Below are 15,474 nucleotides of genomic sequence, written 5' to 3' on the forward strand. Positions count from 1 at the left end.
CTGGTCACCAGCAACGACCTGTTGTCTAACAAGAACGAAGTGATCTTTTAGCGTACTGAATTATTTCCACTTTTGTCGGTCAAAAAGGTGTCATCTAAGCTGAGGTACGCACACACGTTTATCTCCAAGGACTACAGAGCACATGAAATGGAATCCCAAGCTCCTGAAAGAGAGACATAGCTCCTTCAAGTGCTTGAACTTCGAGCTATGCATGTCAATTAACACGGTCTCCTGTAATAATTCTTCAAAGGGGCATCTCATGATCAATCCAGTCGCTGCCTTCATAATTGAATTAAGTAGTTTCTTCAAACGGATTGAGTGGCAACAACTTCATATGGACTAGTTGTTGAAGAAAGGTGTCGGAAGATTTTTTCCAGAAATCCGAAAGGTCAGAGTATCTCACTCACGAAGGGGATGGTCTCCAAAATAACACCAGCAGTGAAGAAATTCCAGCAGCACTTGGGAAGTACGAGATGGTGATAACCAAAACTCCCCTTAACAAGTGTTTGCTTTTGACAAGTTTGAACTCAGACGCAGAAGCCTGTCTTAGGCTCAGAGAATGTTCCGAAGCTTCATAAATGAGATCGCATGACAAATCTAATCATTTTTATAAAAACTTCAGTTTCTTATTCTGGTATTTGACACACACTTCGCATGTTTGCCAGAGATTACAATGGCAAAATGTCACTGTTTTTAACTATCTGAAAAACAAAGTACAAGTAGCTGGACATGAAAATGAAAATACTTAAAATAAACACTTACCCCAAACAGGAAACACATCCACTCATCTAAATAAATGACAAATTGACTGTCTCTCAATGAATGAACAAGATGGAGCCTTTTATTATACATTCACACTCCTAAATGTACTTATTGTTCTGCCCTTTTTGCAGACACTATCAAACTTTGGCATAACAGAATAAAATTCAAAAATGCAATCGAGGAAGGAAGAAAAAGAATATTGACTATATTTCCTCCCTCTTCAAAAACTTTCAGTGTTCAACAGTTGCTCCCCACATCAAACTGAAACTCCTGACCTCAGGCTTCAAAGCACTCAATCAGCTCTCTCCCTCCTACTCATCCACTCTCTTCTCTCACTCCTCCTCAGCTCACACTTCTCATTCCTCTCAAGCTAACCTACTCACTGAGCTTCATTTATGTCTCTCTCTACACCAACCCGTTGGACAGCCTCCCCCTCCTGCTAGGGACTTCCTCCCATTTCACATTCTAGTTTTCCCCCAGTTCAAGACCCTCCTAAAATTACACCTCTTCCAGGAGGCTTTCCCCAATTAATTTCAAATTTCTCCACTTCATATTCTTCCAAATGCTATTTCAGCACTTCCAGCCACTTAAATGCACACAACCCTTCCTCCCTCCAGGATTTATGAACTGCTCTTTATTCTTTTTTTAAAAAATAGTAGTTATTAAGCTCTACGTGCCAGACGTATTACTGATGGGTGACAGACTCACTCTCCAAATCTTCAAAACCTTACTAAAAGGACACCTCCTCCAAGAGGCCTTAAGCCCTCATTTCCTCTTCTCCCACTCCCTTCTGCATCACTCTTGTACTTGGATCTGCACCCTTTTATTCACCCGCTCAGCCCCATAGCACTGCTGTGTTTATCTGTAATGTATTTATTTATATTAATGTAAGCTCGTTGTGGGCAGGGAACATGTCTACCAACTCTGTTGTATGGTACTCTCTCCCAAGTGCTCAGTCTTGTGCTTTGCATGCAGCACTCAGTAAATATGGTTGATGAATTGGTGAAAAGCCAATATCTTGCTTTATCTACAACAAGAGGGCTTAGAACAATCGCTTGCTTCTAAGCAATGCCAATCTCTGATCATGGGGTTGCCTCCACTGTTACCACTTAACACTTAAAATTTGCTTTTCTGTCAATAAGAACTACCCACTCTGTACCTAATTTTAAAAATATCTTCCCAAACAATCCTCTAGTTTGGGGGAGGCATCTTGTATCTTGTTTATTTTAATGCTTAGACCTCCCTTGCATAGGCATTGCTCCCGCCCAGCAGGGTGATCACAAGAAACAGGAGGGCATTTATACAGGGGGTTGTCGCCGGGAAATTGACTTGAAAGAGTTGGTTTAATAACACTATAACACCCAAACACTAAACCTTGCATTCTTTGCAAAAACCTGTGACACTCCGGCTGACACTTAATCCTCAGAGGTGAGGAGGGAACTGACCACTTCACGCGTTCCCTAAAAAAGTCCCCTTGTCCACCCTTCTGTGACAACCTTCCAGAAATGCCAGGCCCGGGGTCATCATTTCAAGACCGGCTCCAAGAAAAAGGGTGGATCATTACTCCACCGTCATTCCTTAATATTCCCAATTTACCCCCCTCCTCTTTCACCCCAAACCTACGCCAAAAAGGTCCCTCCATTCGCAAATTCCAGGAACTTGAGCGAGTATTACTGAAAGGTTCTGTGATGTAGCAGAGAGAAGGAAATATGGTATGCACATTTTGAGGGGAAATCAAACGGGGCCCATCAATTAACAGGTCAGACAGGAGTCATTATGAGAGTCCCCACTTTTTCTAATGACTGATGACTTGGCTGTCCTTTTCTGAGGATTTAGCCTTGCAGACTGTAGTCTGTTTGCATTGTCAACACTTCACTTTTATAGGCCAGTGGAGCCAGAGATTACAAGCCTTCTGAACCCCGGGCTGCCTTCTGTCTGGCTGCACCCTCGGTTTCTGGATTCCAAATCTCTTTTAACAACTGTGCAATAACAAGTAATTAGGTAAGGCCTGTTATTCCTTCCCTTTAGACCGCTGAGGTAATTTTGGATTCCGAACCATGAAGAACGAAGGCAGGATCGAGGTTCTCAAAGCTCAACTGTGTGGAATCGGGATAGATTCGGGAGAAGGAAGAGGAAAAAAATAGAGCCAAGATAAATAAAATTGTTCCGTTGGGCCGGTGTATTTTTGTTTCATTAGGAACTAGGTTTCTATCCTTGATTTTCGAGTGGAAGAATAATTGGGTACATTTCTAATATGAAACTAGCTTTGAAACCAGCACTTAAAATCGTTCCTTCATTAAATAGCTAATTTTGTTTTCAATTACTTGGTGCGAAGTGATGTCTCAGCTTCTACCTATCATCTTGCAGTGATTCTGGAAAATGTGCATCAGTGATGCATTTTTGTATATATTTTTATGGTATTTATTAAGCGCTCACTATGTGTCGAGCACTGTTCTAAGCCCTGGGGTAGATACAAGTTAATCGTGTTAATCGATGCAAGTTAATAGTCAAGAGAAACAAATTAATAGACACAGGTTGTCAGCACCAGCACTCCCTAACCTTCCCCTTTAGAAATAATGTCCCATGTCAGGCAAACGGTCAACGAATCAGTTTCTTTGTGAAAACATTGAGAATCCAAGGGAGAGATTGGGAATAGGAAGAGGGGTAAGAACAAGCAAATGAGGAAGAAATGTTGCCTATGGGTAGGGCACGGGCTAGGAGTCATGGGATCTGGGTTCTAATCCCGTCTGACTGCTTGCTGTGTGACCTCTGGCAAGTCACTTCACTTCCCTGGGTCTCAGTTTCCTCAACTGTAAAATGGGGGTTCAATACCTGTTCTCTCTCCTTCTTAAACTGTGAGCCCCAAGTGGGACAGGGACTCTGTCTGACTTAATTAACTTGTACCTACCCAGTGCTCAGAGCAGTGTCTGACACATAGTAAGTGCTTAACAAGTACTATTAAAACAATAAGGAGGCAGCGTGGCCTAGTCAGTAGAGTATCGGCCTGGGAGTCAGAAGGACCCGTGTTCTAATCCCAGCTCTGCCATTTGTCTGCTGTGTGGGCTTGGGCAAATCACTTCACTTCTCCATGCCTCAGTCTTCTCCTATGTGAAATGGGGATCAAGACTGTGAGCCCCATGTGGGACTGCGTCCAACCTGATTAGCTTGTGACTACCTCAGGACTTAATACAATGCTGGACACATGGTTCTTAATAAGACTGTAAGCCTGTTGTGAGCAGGGATTGCCTCTGTACTGTACTTTCCAAGCAGTTAGTACAGTGTTCTGCAAGACAGTAAGCACTCAGATAGGCCTGAATGGATGAAATATCATAAAAAAAAGAAATATGGTTCAACGGCTGTTCTCACTAAAGGGAATGTTTAAATGCCATGGGGGTTTTAGTGACCATCTCTCCTCTCCCTTGCTAAATTGCATTTCTTAGTCTCCTCTTTCTGACTAGAGGAAAAAAGAGCTTGGGGGAATGTTATCAAATGCCACCTGATTTAAGCCTTGGGAAGAACAAAGCGAAATGCTTTCTCAAAGATCCCACACACTGCTTGAGCCTTACCTGTTCTCAGTGATGGTATTAATGTAGGGAACGTTTGCAGGAACTTCACAGTTATCATTCCCCTGTATCTACCCCAGCGCTTAGAACAGTGCTCTGCACGTAGTAAGCGCTTAACAAATACCAACATTATTATTAATGCTGTACCCCTTCCAGCCTACCCTTATTGCTCCCCATGCCCCGGGGGCACACAGGACGGGCAGAGGAGAGAGTGCTGATGGTTCTGTGAAAAACATTAGCACTATAATCAATTTCTTCTTGCAGGAACCCAGTCTAGAGGCTTCAGCACCAAAATCCTCCACAGGAGACTCCATCCACCCTGTCCCAATCAATCAGTCAATCAATCAGTGGTATTCATTGAGCGCATACTATGTGCGGAACACTGTACTACGGGCTTGGGAGAGTACAATACAAACTGTATTCCCGGGAGGAGGGGAGTGATGAGTTCAAAAAACTACGATGTTGCCTTAATTTAAATAATAGTCTTGGTAGGATCCAACAACTGTAAGTCAAAAACCAGGCATCTTCTGATGGACTACTGAGCGAACGTGTGATGAAAAATGGAAATTTGATTTATTGGGTAATATGCTACAGCAAAGAATCCTTTTTTTTTTTTTTAAAGTAGGCTCACTGTAACTGGAGAAAGTCTCACTGAACAGCATGGAATTAAACCTCTTTCTGAAATGAATGATTCAATTGATGACATTCATAAAATTGAAGGTAATTGAGAGCAACGTTATGGTTGCATAACCGTTCTTGCTTACTGCTAAAGCATATGGACAATTTTTCTAAGCCTTCCAGATCATTCTACTGCTCTGTGTACCAAAAGAAACCAATCATTTTCAACCTTTTTGTAAATGAAAACACCGTTTCCTAAAGGGTTCACCTGAAAAGGCTCTCCTCCCTCAATCATCACTCCCAAGCCCCGTTTCCTTAATCAGGCTTTTTACAGTCCAGCTCCCAACCACCCTGTTCTCTTAAAATAAGTACCTCTGCCCATCTCCAACACCACCAGCATCCACACATACTTCCATACAAATGGAGGGAGCAGAAAACAGATGAAAGAAAAAAAAAACAACAACCAAACAGTAGAGTTTGCATGATCTGATATAATGGCAGTGTTCCTATTTATTTATTGCCTGCCCTGGAGAGAGGACTGCATTAGGTATTTGAGAGAATGTAATAGAAGCAGAAGACAATCTCTGTCCTTGAAGAATTTGAAATGTCAGTTGGGAGACAAACACAAAATAATTTACAGATAGGAGAAAAAAGAGAATGTAAAGATGAATGCATAAATAAATGCCTAAATCAATCCATCAGTGTGAGAGTCAAGAAGGAAACACAATGAGAAGTTGATATTGGTAGAACTGAGTGAGTTGAGGTTTTGTAGGCAAAGGGAGTGGATAAGAAGGAGAGAGTTTATGGACTGCCATGAAGCCAACCTTTGGGAGTTTATGTTTTGGGTTTTTGTGAAGTAGAGGAGAGGTCTGTAGGATGACATTTCAGGGAGAAAATCTGAATAGCAGTTTAGTCTCGAAGAGAAGAAACCAGTTACCACAGTGAGCCTCCGAGGAGGTTGATTCGGCAGTCCAACTGGGTTACCGCTTTCCACATTTTTTAAAAAATATTTGTTAAGCGCTTATTATGTGCCAAGCACTGTGGGTAGATACAAGGTAATCAAGTTGGACACAGTCTCTGTCCCACATGGCATTCACAGACTTAATCTCCATTTACAGATAAGTAACTGAGCACAGAGAAGTGCCCAAGGTCACAGAGCAGACAAGTAGCAGAGTCAGAATTAGAAGCCAGGTCCTTCTGATTCTCATGCCTGTGCTCTAGGCCACGCTGCTTCTCTGAGTGAAATACCACTGATTGATTGACATTCCATTGGTTCACTGGTCCCAATCTTCATTAGTTCCCATTTTACTGCCATTGGCTTCCCCCGTACCACAATTGCACTCTCTTCTTCCCACCCCTCTCTTCCCATCTTGGTCTGCTATCCAGGGATGTTGCGAAGGGAGAGAGCCCCAGCAAGGCAGCCTGGACCTGCAAAACACTCACAAGTGATTCGTAATTTCAATTCCAAGCAGCTGTTAAAATCAATCAATCAGTGGTATTTATTCATTCATTCATTCAATCGTATTTATTGAGCGCTTACTGTGGGCAGAGCACTGAACTAAGCATTTGGGAAAGTACAAAAGAACAGAGTTCAGTAGATGCGATCCTTGGCCACAAGGAACTTAAAACACTTGAAATTCAGGTCTTTATCCACTCTGTCCAGGTCGGATTGGGGGATCTGTACAAAACGGTAAGGGTTTTTTGAATGTAAAACCTGGGAAAAGGGACTTGGTAAAGGGGTGTTTTTGAATCTAGCAACGCAGAACTGGGAGACTCATTTTCTAAGAACTGTGCGTGTCCGGGTGAAAGCCACCCTTTTCCAAAGATTAAGGAACAAGCAGGGTAGAGATAAGTGAGATCCTTGGCTCACTCACACATAATCAAGTGAGAGGCATTGTAAGATAGCAGATTCGAAGAACAAAATCCAGTACAACAGACGCTTGTCCCCCGTTTATCTGTTGCGCAGTGAACCTCATGCATCTAATATTTGACAGGAATGTCACTGAGCCCGATGAGAATTACCCTTTCACATAACATTCAAATTCCTGCCCTTCCGAGAATACCCCATATAAGGAAACAGCAAGCGTTTCAGATAAAAAGGAGTGGGTAGAGCCACAAGAAGTGAACAAAATGAATCGGAGAGGTTTTCTGGTGTGTTTCTGACGGGGTGGGGGTGGGGAGGCATTAATTCACCATGCAACAGACAAAATATTTTTAAAAGCCCAGCCACTTGTGGATAAGAAAATATGGACATATTATGTCCCTACTATTCTTTGAATGACCACCACCCCAAGATGAAGCAGCGTGGCCTAGCGGAAAGATCATGGACTTGGGAGTCAGAGGATCTGGGTTCTAATCCTGGCTCCACCATTTGTCTGTTGTGTGATGCTGGGCAAATTGTTTAACCTCTCTGTGCCTCAGTTATCATGGGACAGGGACTGTGTCCAACCTGATTATCTTGTATCAACTGAAGAGCTTTGCCCAGTGTCTGGCACATAGTAAGTGCTTAACAAATACCATTCTTTTAAAAAAACAATTGTTCTGAAGGAGAGGAGTATTTTTATTTATTTCATTTATTTTGTTTTTGCAGTGGTTTTTTTTTTTTTTACTTTTTCCAATGCTATTATTCAAGTTCATATATGCTCCAGAAACCAACCTACTTCCAACTTGTTCTGCGTGCAAGTGAAGAGATGCCTCTCTCTGAAGTCACTCTGAAGTTCACGTTAATTATGCCACTGCCAAAATGCCATAGGAAAATCACACCATTTGTGACGCTGTCCCATGGTAATAAAGCCCCTTCTAGAGTAGAGATTGAAAATTTAACTTATTTTTACCTTAATGTTGGTGAGAGGAGGGGGGGCATAAATTGGTGAGCAATGTTCTGATCATCTTGTATTTATCTCAATGCTTAGTATGGTGCTTGAGAAATAGTAAACACTTCATAAATGTCCTATCTCTCTCCCTCTGTGATTCTGGTCCCAGTTTCAACCTTTCTGCCTCTGAAAACCATGCCCCCCAAAGCATCCCCATTCAGGGAGAGATTTATCCTACAAGGTGATCCACCTAAGGCCCTGTTCATCCTACTTAGGGCCTTTGCTCATTCACTCATTCATTTAATTATATTTATTGAGCGCTTACTGAGTGCAGAGCACTGTACTAAGTGCTTGGGAACCTCATTTAAAAGGCATGGAGTTGTCTGGGAGGACTCTTAAGCTCTTGATAGTCACCTCACCTCCAGCCCCACAGCACTTTTATACATCTCCTTATACTTTCCCACTTCCCCATCTGTAATGTCTTTTACTGCCCATCTCCCACTCTAGACTATAAGCTCCCTTACTCTATTGAACTGTAGTCTCCCAAGCGCTTAGTACAGTGGCCGTACACAGTAAGCTCTCAGTAAACAGAGAAGCATCGTGGCTCAGTGGAAAGAGGCCGGGCTTGGGAGTCAGAGGTCATAGGTTCGAATCCCAGCTCTGTCAGTTGTGTGACTGTGGGCAAGTCTCCTAACTTCTCTGTGCCTCAGTTCCCTCATCTGTAAAATGGGGATTGAGACTGGGAGCCTCACGTGGGACAACCTGATTACTCTGCATCTCCCCCAGCGCTTACAACAGTGCTCTGCACATAGTAAGCGCTTAACAAATACCAACATTATTGTTAAATACCATGGATCAATTGATCGATCCCTTTTTCCTCATAGCAGGGATGGCATCCTTAGAGTTCTAGCCCAATCTCACCTTGCCCCGTTAGCACAGAGTGAGGTTGGAACCTGGACTAGCTAATTCTGGGAGAAGTCTCCCTGCTCTGGTCCACTCAGAGAATAGACTGGTTTGTAGGCACGGAGTAAACAGCTTCTTTGGTTTGGTGAGAACAAGAGAGTGAGATAGAGACTTTTCCACAACGTTTCCTTCCTGACTGCTGACTGTTCATTCATTCATTCATTCAATAGTATTTATTGAGCACTTATTATGTGCAGAGTACTGTACTAAGCGCTTGGAATGTACAAATCGGTAACAGAGACAGTCCCTGCCCTTTGACGGGCTTTTCCAACAACCTATCCGATCCCTCGTCGCCTGATCACGCATCAATATAGACTTGCAAACTGGGGACTCCATCGATCGATCATATTTATTGAGCACTTACTGTGTGCATGCAGAGCTCTATACTAAGCTCTTGGGAAAATACAATATAAGAGAGTTGGTAGAAACACATTCCCTGCCAAAACAAGAAGAACTTACAGTCTAAGGGGGACCTTTGACTCCAAAGTTCAATTATCGAGTCTAGTTCCAGAAGCCAGTTCCCATTGGCATTTGTTAAGCGCTTAACTAGGTGCAGAGCACTGTTCTAAGCGCTGGGGGAGATACAGGGTGATCAGGTTGTCCCACGTGGGGCTCACAGTTTTAATCCCCATTTTACAGATGAGGTAACTGAGGCACAGAGAAGTGAAGTGACTTGCCCACAGTCACACAGCTGACAGTGGAGGAGCTGGGATTCGAACCCATGACCTCTGACTCCCAAGCCCAAGCTCTTTCCACTGAGCCATGTTGGAGCCCAAGCTGCCTGGGAAGTAATGGGAAACCATTCTTATCAGTGATAGATTATCTGAGGAAGATTTTCTTCATTCCCTTCTAACCCTTGAAGCAAAACAATACAATTCTTTTCACTGTTACAGTAACTCTGTCGGCATAACTAAAGACACATGCTACTATCATGTTTATTATATGTTAACTGAAGACTTCATGTGATATAAATTGGAAACAATCACAGTTTCTGGCTCTTGGATCTGGAGGTTAAATAACACCAAACAATACAAAATAGATGGAGAGAAACTATTAAGGAGCAATCAGTGGTATTTATTGAGTGCTGGCTTTGGGTAGAGCATCATCACCATCAGTGGTATTTTTTGAGCACTCAGTAAGGTCTGAGGACTGTACTAAGCTCTTGGGGGAGTACAATCGGGTGTACTGAGGGTGACTCGATTGGCGTTTTGAAGTTGATGGTAAGGGCTTGCAACGGTAACGATTGGAACAGGACTCTGAGGCTTAATTTAGAATGTAGATGCCTCTTGGGTAGAGATAGCATCCGTCAACTCTACTGAACACTCCCAAGGATGTAGTATAGCGTTCTACCCCAGGAAAGACTCAACAAATAAAAATAATAATTCTGGCATTTGCTAAGCATTTACTATGTGTCAGGCACTGTACTAAGTGCTTGGGTGGATACAAGCAAATTGGGCTGGACGTAGTCCCCGTTCCACCCGAGGCTCACAGCTTTAACCCTCATTTTACAGCTGAAGTAATTGAGGCATAGAGAAGTTCAGTGACTTGCCCAAGGCCCCACAGCAGAGCCAGAATTAGAACCCAGGTCCTTCTGACCCAGGTCAATGCTCTATCCACTATGCCATGCTGTCTCACTACAAGATTGCTTACACAAGCAAATTAGGTGGGTGTCTCAATCCAAAAATACAGTTTGTCCTGAATCACTGGACTATTACCAGTAAAAAAATTTTCAACAACCCATTCTGGGGCCTGGTAATAACTCTGTGACTTCCTGAATAATTCTTGAATATTACTGGCCTATGACACTTTTAATTTGGGAGAAATGATCTCTCGAAGAGCCACCCCTAGAATGATTAGTTCCGACTTGGAATGGTTTTCAGCTAGGATGAACCTTTAGAAGGTCCTGCATAAACATGTGTTTGAGTGAAGAAGAACTCACCTGGGGGAAGGGTGGGGGGTGGGTTTGCAATCTGCCTTCTGATCAACAGAAAGGAAGCACTGCACAATTGCCTGTGATGCTCCTAAGGAGAACTAAATGTCCTGTGCAGGTAGAGAAGCAGCATGGCCTAGGAGAAAGAACAAACAACTCGGAGTCAGGAGACCTGGGTTCTAATTCTGATGCCGCCTCGTGTCTGTAGTGTGACCTTAGGCAAGTCACCTGACTTTTCCATGTCTCAATTTCCCTATCTGTCAAACGCTACACCCTGTTCTCCCTCACCTTAGGCTAGGGGCCCCATGGGACAGAGAATACACCTCATCTGACTGTATTGTATCTCTTCCAGAGGCTGGCACACAGTGAGTGCGTGGCGCAGTGGAAAGAGCAGGGGCTTTGGAGTCAGAGGTCATGGGTTCGAATGCCGGCTCGGCCACTTGTCAGCCGTGTGACTGTGGGCAAGTCACTTCACTTCTCTGGGCCTCAGGTACCTCATCTGTACAATGGGGATTAAGACCGTGAGCCCCACGTGGGACAACTTGATTCCCCCGTGTCTACCCCAGCGCTTAGAACAGTGCTCTGCACATAGTAAACGCTTAACAAACAAATAAGCGCTTGACAAATACCACAGTTATTATTGAACATGTCACCTGAAAATGAAATCGTAAAATCCAGCAGTATTGAAACACGCTGGGTTACCAACAGAGGAAAAGCAGCTTGGCCTAATGGATAGAGCACGGGACTGGTAGTCAGAAGGACTCCGCCACTTGTCTGCTGTGTGACCCTGGGCAAGTCACTTCACCTTTCTGTGCCTCAGTTCCCTCATCTGTAAAATGGAGATTAAGATGTTAGCCCTACATGGGACGGGGACCGTGTCCAACCCGATTACCTTGTATCTACTAGAGCGCTTAGTACAGAGGTTGACACATAGTGCTTAGCAAATGCCGTCATCATTATCAGTATTACGAAAGTTCGAAGAATGTAATTCATTGGGGAAACCAATGGATATATTCAACGAACGCTGCAGTTGAAATTTCTAAAGTCCCGGTGCCTCTGGCACTGGAATGAAAGTGATCTCCATGATCCCCACACCCAAGTAAACAGACCTCCCACTTAGCATCTTCTCTGGATCTAGGCCCTTAGGGGCTGAGTATCTGCCCTGGAAAAGTTTCACGCTGAGATTGAGCCAATATACAAAACACCTTCCCAGAATCCTGCGGGGAAAGACCCAGGCATAAAATACCACCACAATCATTTTGTTCCCCAAATAGGCAAGGTTTTTTAAAAAAAAAAAAATCTATCAACCGTAAAAATATTTAGTAAACAGAACAGTTCCCTATCCTGCTCATCTCCGGTTTACATCGAAGAAGCCACTTATCTCGTTTAGAAAAAAACTTCCTGCCCAATCACCTAGTTCAGGCAAGCACAGCTGGGACACTCCCTGGGGATGTGCAAATTCCTAGATCTGCGGTTTGTGGCTGAAATCAATAACAGAAATATCTTTAATTGTGCTCTTCCCTTTTCCTTCCTACAATAATCCTTCTCCCTACATCAGAAAGAGTGTGCCCTCATTTCCCCCATAACCCTCAACCCCCAACAGCTTCAGCACGGTCTCACCGAAGAGCGTGACTGAAGTCTAGCCGGTGAATCGCTGAACCGGCCCTGTAGAATGCACTGTCTTGGGTCTGAAATCCACGTGAACACAAAAACATTCAGGATCTGAACACAAGTGACGGGACGGTAACGGAAGAGACGAGCTCAAACCACGTTCTGCATAAACAAATTTAGTCTCAGGGAACCCTACACTTCAATCAATCAGTCAGTTGTATTTACTGAGTGCTTATTGGGTGCAGAGCACCGTACTAAGCGCTTGAGATAGTACAACACAACAATACAACAGACACGTTCCCTGCCCACAACAAGTTTACAGTCACTTCCCACTCCCTAGATGGCCAACATTATAATTCCGGCTAAGGAGCAGCAACGTGGCCTAGGAGTCAGAAGGCCTGGGTTCGAATTCCGGCTCTGCCACTTCTCCGCCAAGTGACCTTGGGCAACTCATTTAACTTCTCTGTGCCTCAGTTCCCTCATCTGTAAAATGGGCATTACCATGTGGAACAGGGACTGTCCAACCTGATTCTCTTATATCCGCCTCAGTGCTTAGAACGGCGGCACTTGACCCAACAAACGACATAATTAATTAAGACCCCAGGAGATCGAGGATCACCATAATTTGGAGGGTTGGGAATCCTGAGACAAAGCTAGTATCAATGCATCTTCTTCCTCACCACCTTCAGAGCTCTTCAGTTTTCCTATCTCCCCCAGGAGACTTTCCCAATTATTTTTTCTTCTCTCTAGGTAAGATCCTCTCAATTATCGCTCTTTTCACTCTCTCAGCACGTATGCCCTCACGACTTTCTGGTTCCCCCACTCCGTGACCGCATCTACAGTAACCGAGGCCTTCCTTCCCGCCACCAAGGGGCCTTGCTCCCAACGTGATCTATGCTCATCCGGGCCGGGGATCAAAGATGCTCCTGCTCATGCCCACAACATAAACCCCAGGGGAAGGACCGTGTCTGTGGGCGTTTCCTGAACTCTGAGCCCCCGGGAGCTACAGCCTCCTACTAATTTTGATTTCAATTTCTGTGTCTGTCCATGGTGCTTTTATGTTTGGTCATTCTTCATTCATTCATTCATTCAATAGTATTTACTGAGCGCTTACTATGTGCAGAGCACTGGACTAAGCGCTTGGAATGGACAAATCGGTAACAGATAGAGACAGTCCCTGCCCTTTGAAGGGCTTACAGTCTAATCGGGGGAGACGGACAGACGAAAACAATAGCAATAAATAGAATCAAGGGGATGAACATCTCATTAAAACAATAGCAAATAAATAGAATCATGGTGATGTACATCTCATTAGCGAAATAAATAGGGTAATGCAGTTAGGGTAATGCAATAGGGTAATGTAATATATGCAGTTGAGCGAACGAGTCTTGGGGTGTCCATCTTCAGTCCCTTCTCCTCACCTATACTCTAAAATTGTAAGCCCCCTTGAGGGACAGGGGCCATGTCTAATTCTCACCTATGTGTTCTCTCTCTTAGTGTTTATTACAGTGCTCTGCACACAGTAAGCACTTAATAAGTACTATTATTATTATTGCTGAATATCTCCTGAAGCACCACTTTGCTAGGTTTCAGTGAGAAGTCACCATATTCATGGTCTTTTTTTTTTTCCAATGGCATTTGTTAAGCCCTTACTATCTGCCAGACACTATACTAAGAATTGAGGTAGATAAAAGATAATCATGGGATTTGTTTTATTTTTATTTTTATGATATTTGATAAGCACATAGCCTAATGAAAAGTGCACAGATGTGGTAGTCGGGACATTTGGGTTCTAATCCTGACTGCCATTTGCCTGTAGTGTAACTTTGGGCAAGTCAATTAGCTTCTGGCTGCCTCAGTTTCTTCTTCTGTAAAATGGGGCTAAATAATCTGTTCTTCCTCCACCCCCTTAGATTGTGAACATGGAAAGCGGAACATGGAAAGCGGCTATGTCTGATATGATTTTTTTTTTTAGTAACATTTGTTAAGTGCTTACTATGTGCCAGGCACTGTACTAAGCTCTGGGGTAGATATGTTAATCAGGTTGGACACAGTCCACGTCTCACATGGGGTACCCAGCCTTGATCCCCATTCAACAGACGAAGTAACTGAGGCAAGACAAGTTAAATAACTTGCCCAAGCAAGGTCACACAGCAGTCAAGTGGTGGAACCAGGATTAGAACCCAGGTCCTTGTGATTCCCAGGCCTGGGCTCTATCCACTAGCCACACTTTTTGTCAGGACGTCTGGGTGGATGGCCCAGTTTGAAGTTGACTTGATAAATTAAAATCCCACAGAATGTGAGGAACACATGTCACTGCTAACAGTGACGGAAACAAGGCCCAGTTGATGAATAATTTCTAATGGCAGCCTTAGATGATTCACACCTAAGTACCTTCCATATTAATTTTTGTAACCCATCTAATACTTGACTGAGACACAGGAAAGTTGTACAGGTACCCATGCATATTCACACAGATGCTTGTCTAGCCCCCCTCAGTCAACCCAGTTAAAATATTTTCACTAACCGTTAGGCATTCTAATCTCTGCTCCGCCATCTTGACCGCTGCGTGATCTTGGGCAACACACAATGTCTCAGGGCCTCAGTTTCCTCATCTGTAAAATGGGGATTAAATTCCTGTTTTCTCTCCCTCTTAGATTGTCAGCCCCATGTGGGACTGGGACTATGTGTGGTCTGATTGTGTTGTATCTATTCCACTGCTTGGTACGGTGCTTGGCAAATTGTAAGTGCTTAACAAATAGCACAGTTATATCTTACCATAAATTTAACTGAAAATTCATTTAGAAACTAGGGCAAATGAAAATCCATTGCAAAACTATGTTAAATTTGGTTTGGCCAAAAGTCTCCACCTCAGATTTCCTTTTCCAAGAACATCATCTCAAGATTTTGGTAATAGTTGCAGACAAAAATCACTGAAGATGAATTTAGTCCACTTTCTAGTTACAATTAGAAATCACACTTCCCTTGATTTTCAAAAAACTGATAGCAAAATGCAGATTAATGGGCAATGTGGTAGGAAAACTCGATTTAGCAGTTGACGATTCAACAAAAGAATTATTCTCTAAATATAACAATCGTTTTAGGAGGTTTTTCAGGCCGCATCAGAGTAATTTGAGGAGAATGAGCAGAAAAGAAATGCAGGCGGAGTATCAGGAATAATTTCTCAGTAATTAGACCGAGGCCCAGTTTCCCA

Source organism: Ornithorhynchus anatinus, chromosome 14, assembly GCF_004115215.2.
Source record: "Ornithorhynchus anatinus isolate Pmale09 chromosome 14, mOrnAna1.pri.v4, whole genome shotgun sequence".
Classification (NCBI taxonomy): Eukaryota; Metazoa; Chordata; class Mammalia; order Monotremata; family Ornithorhynchidae; genus Ornithorhynchus; species Ornithorhynchus anatinus.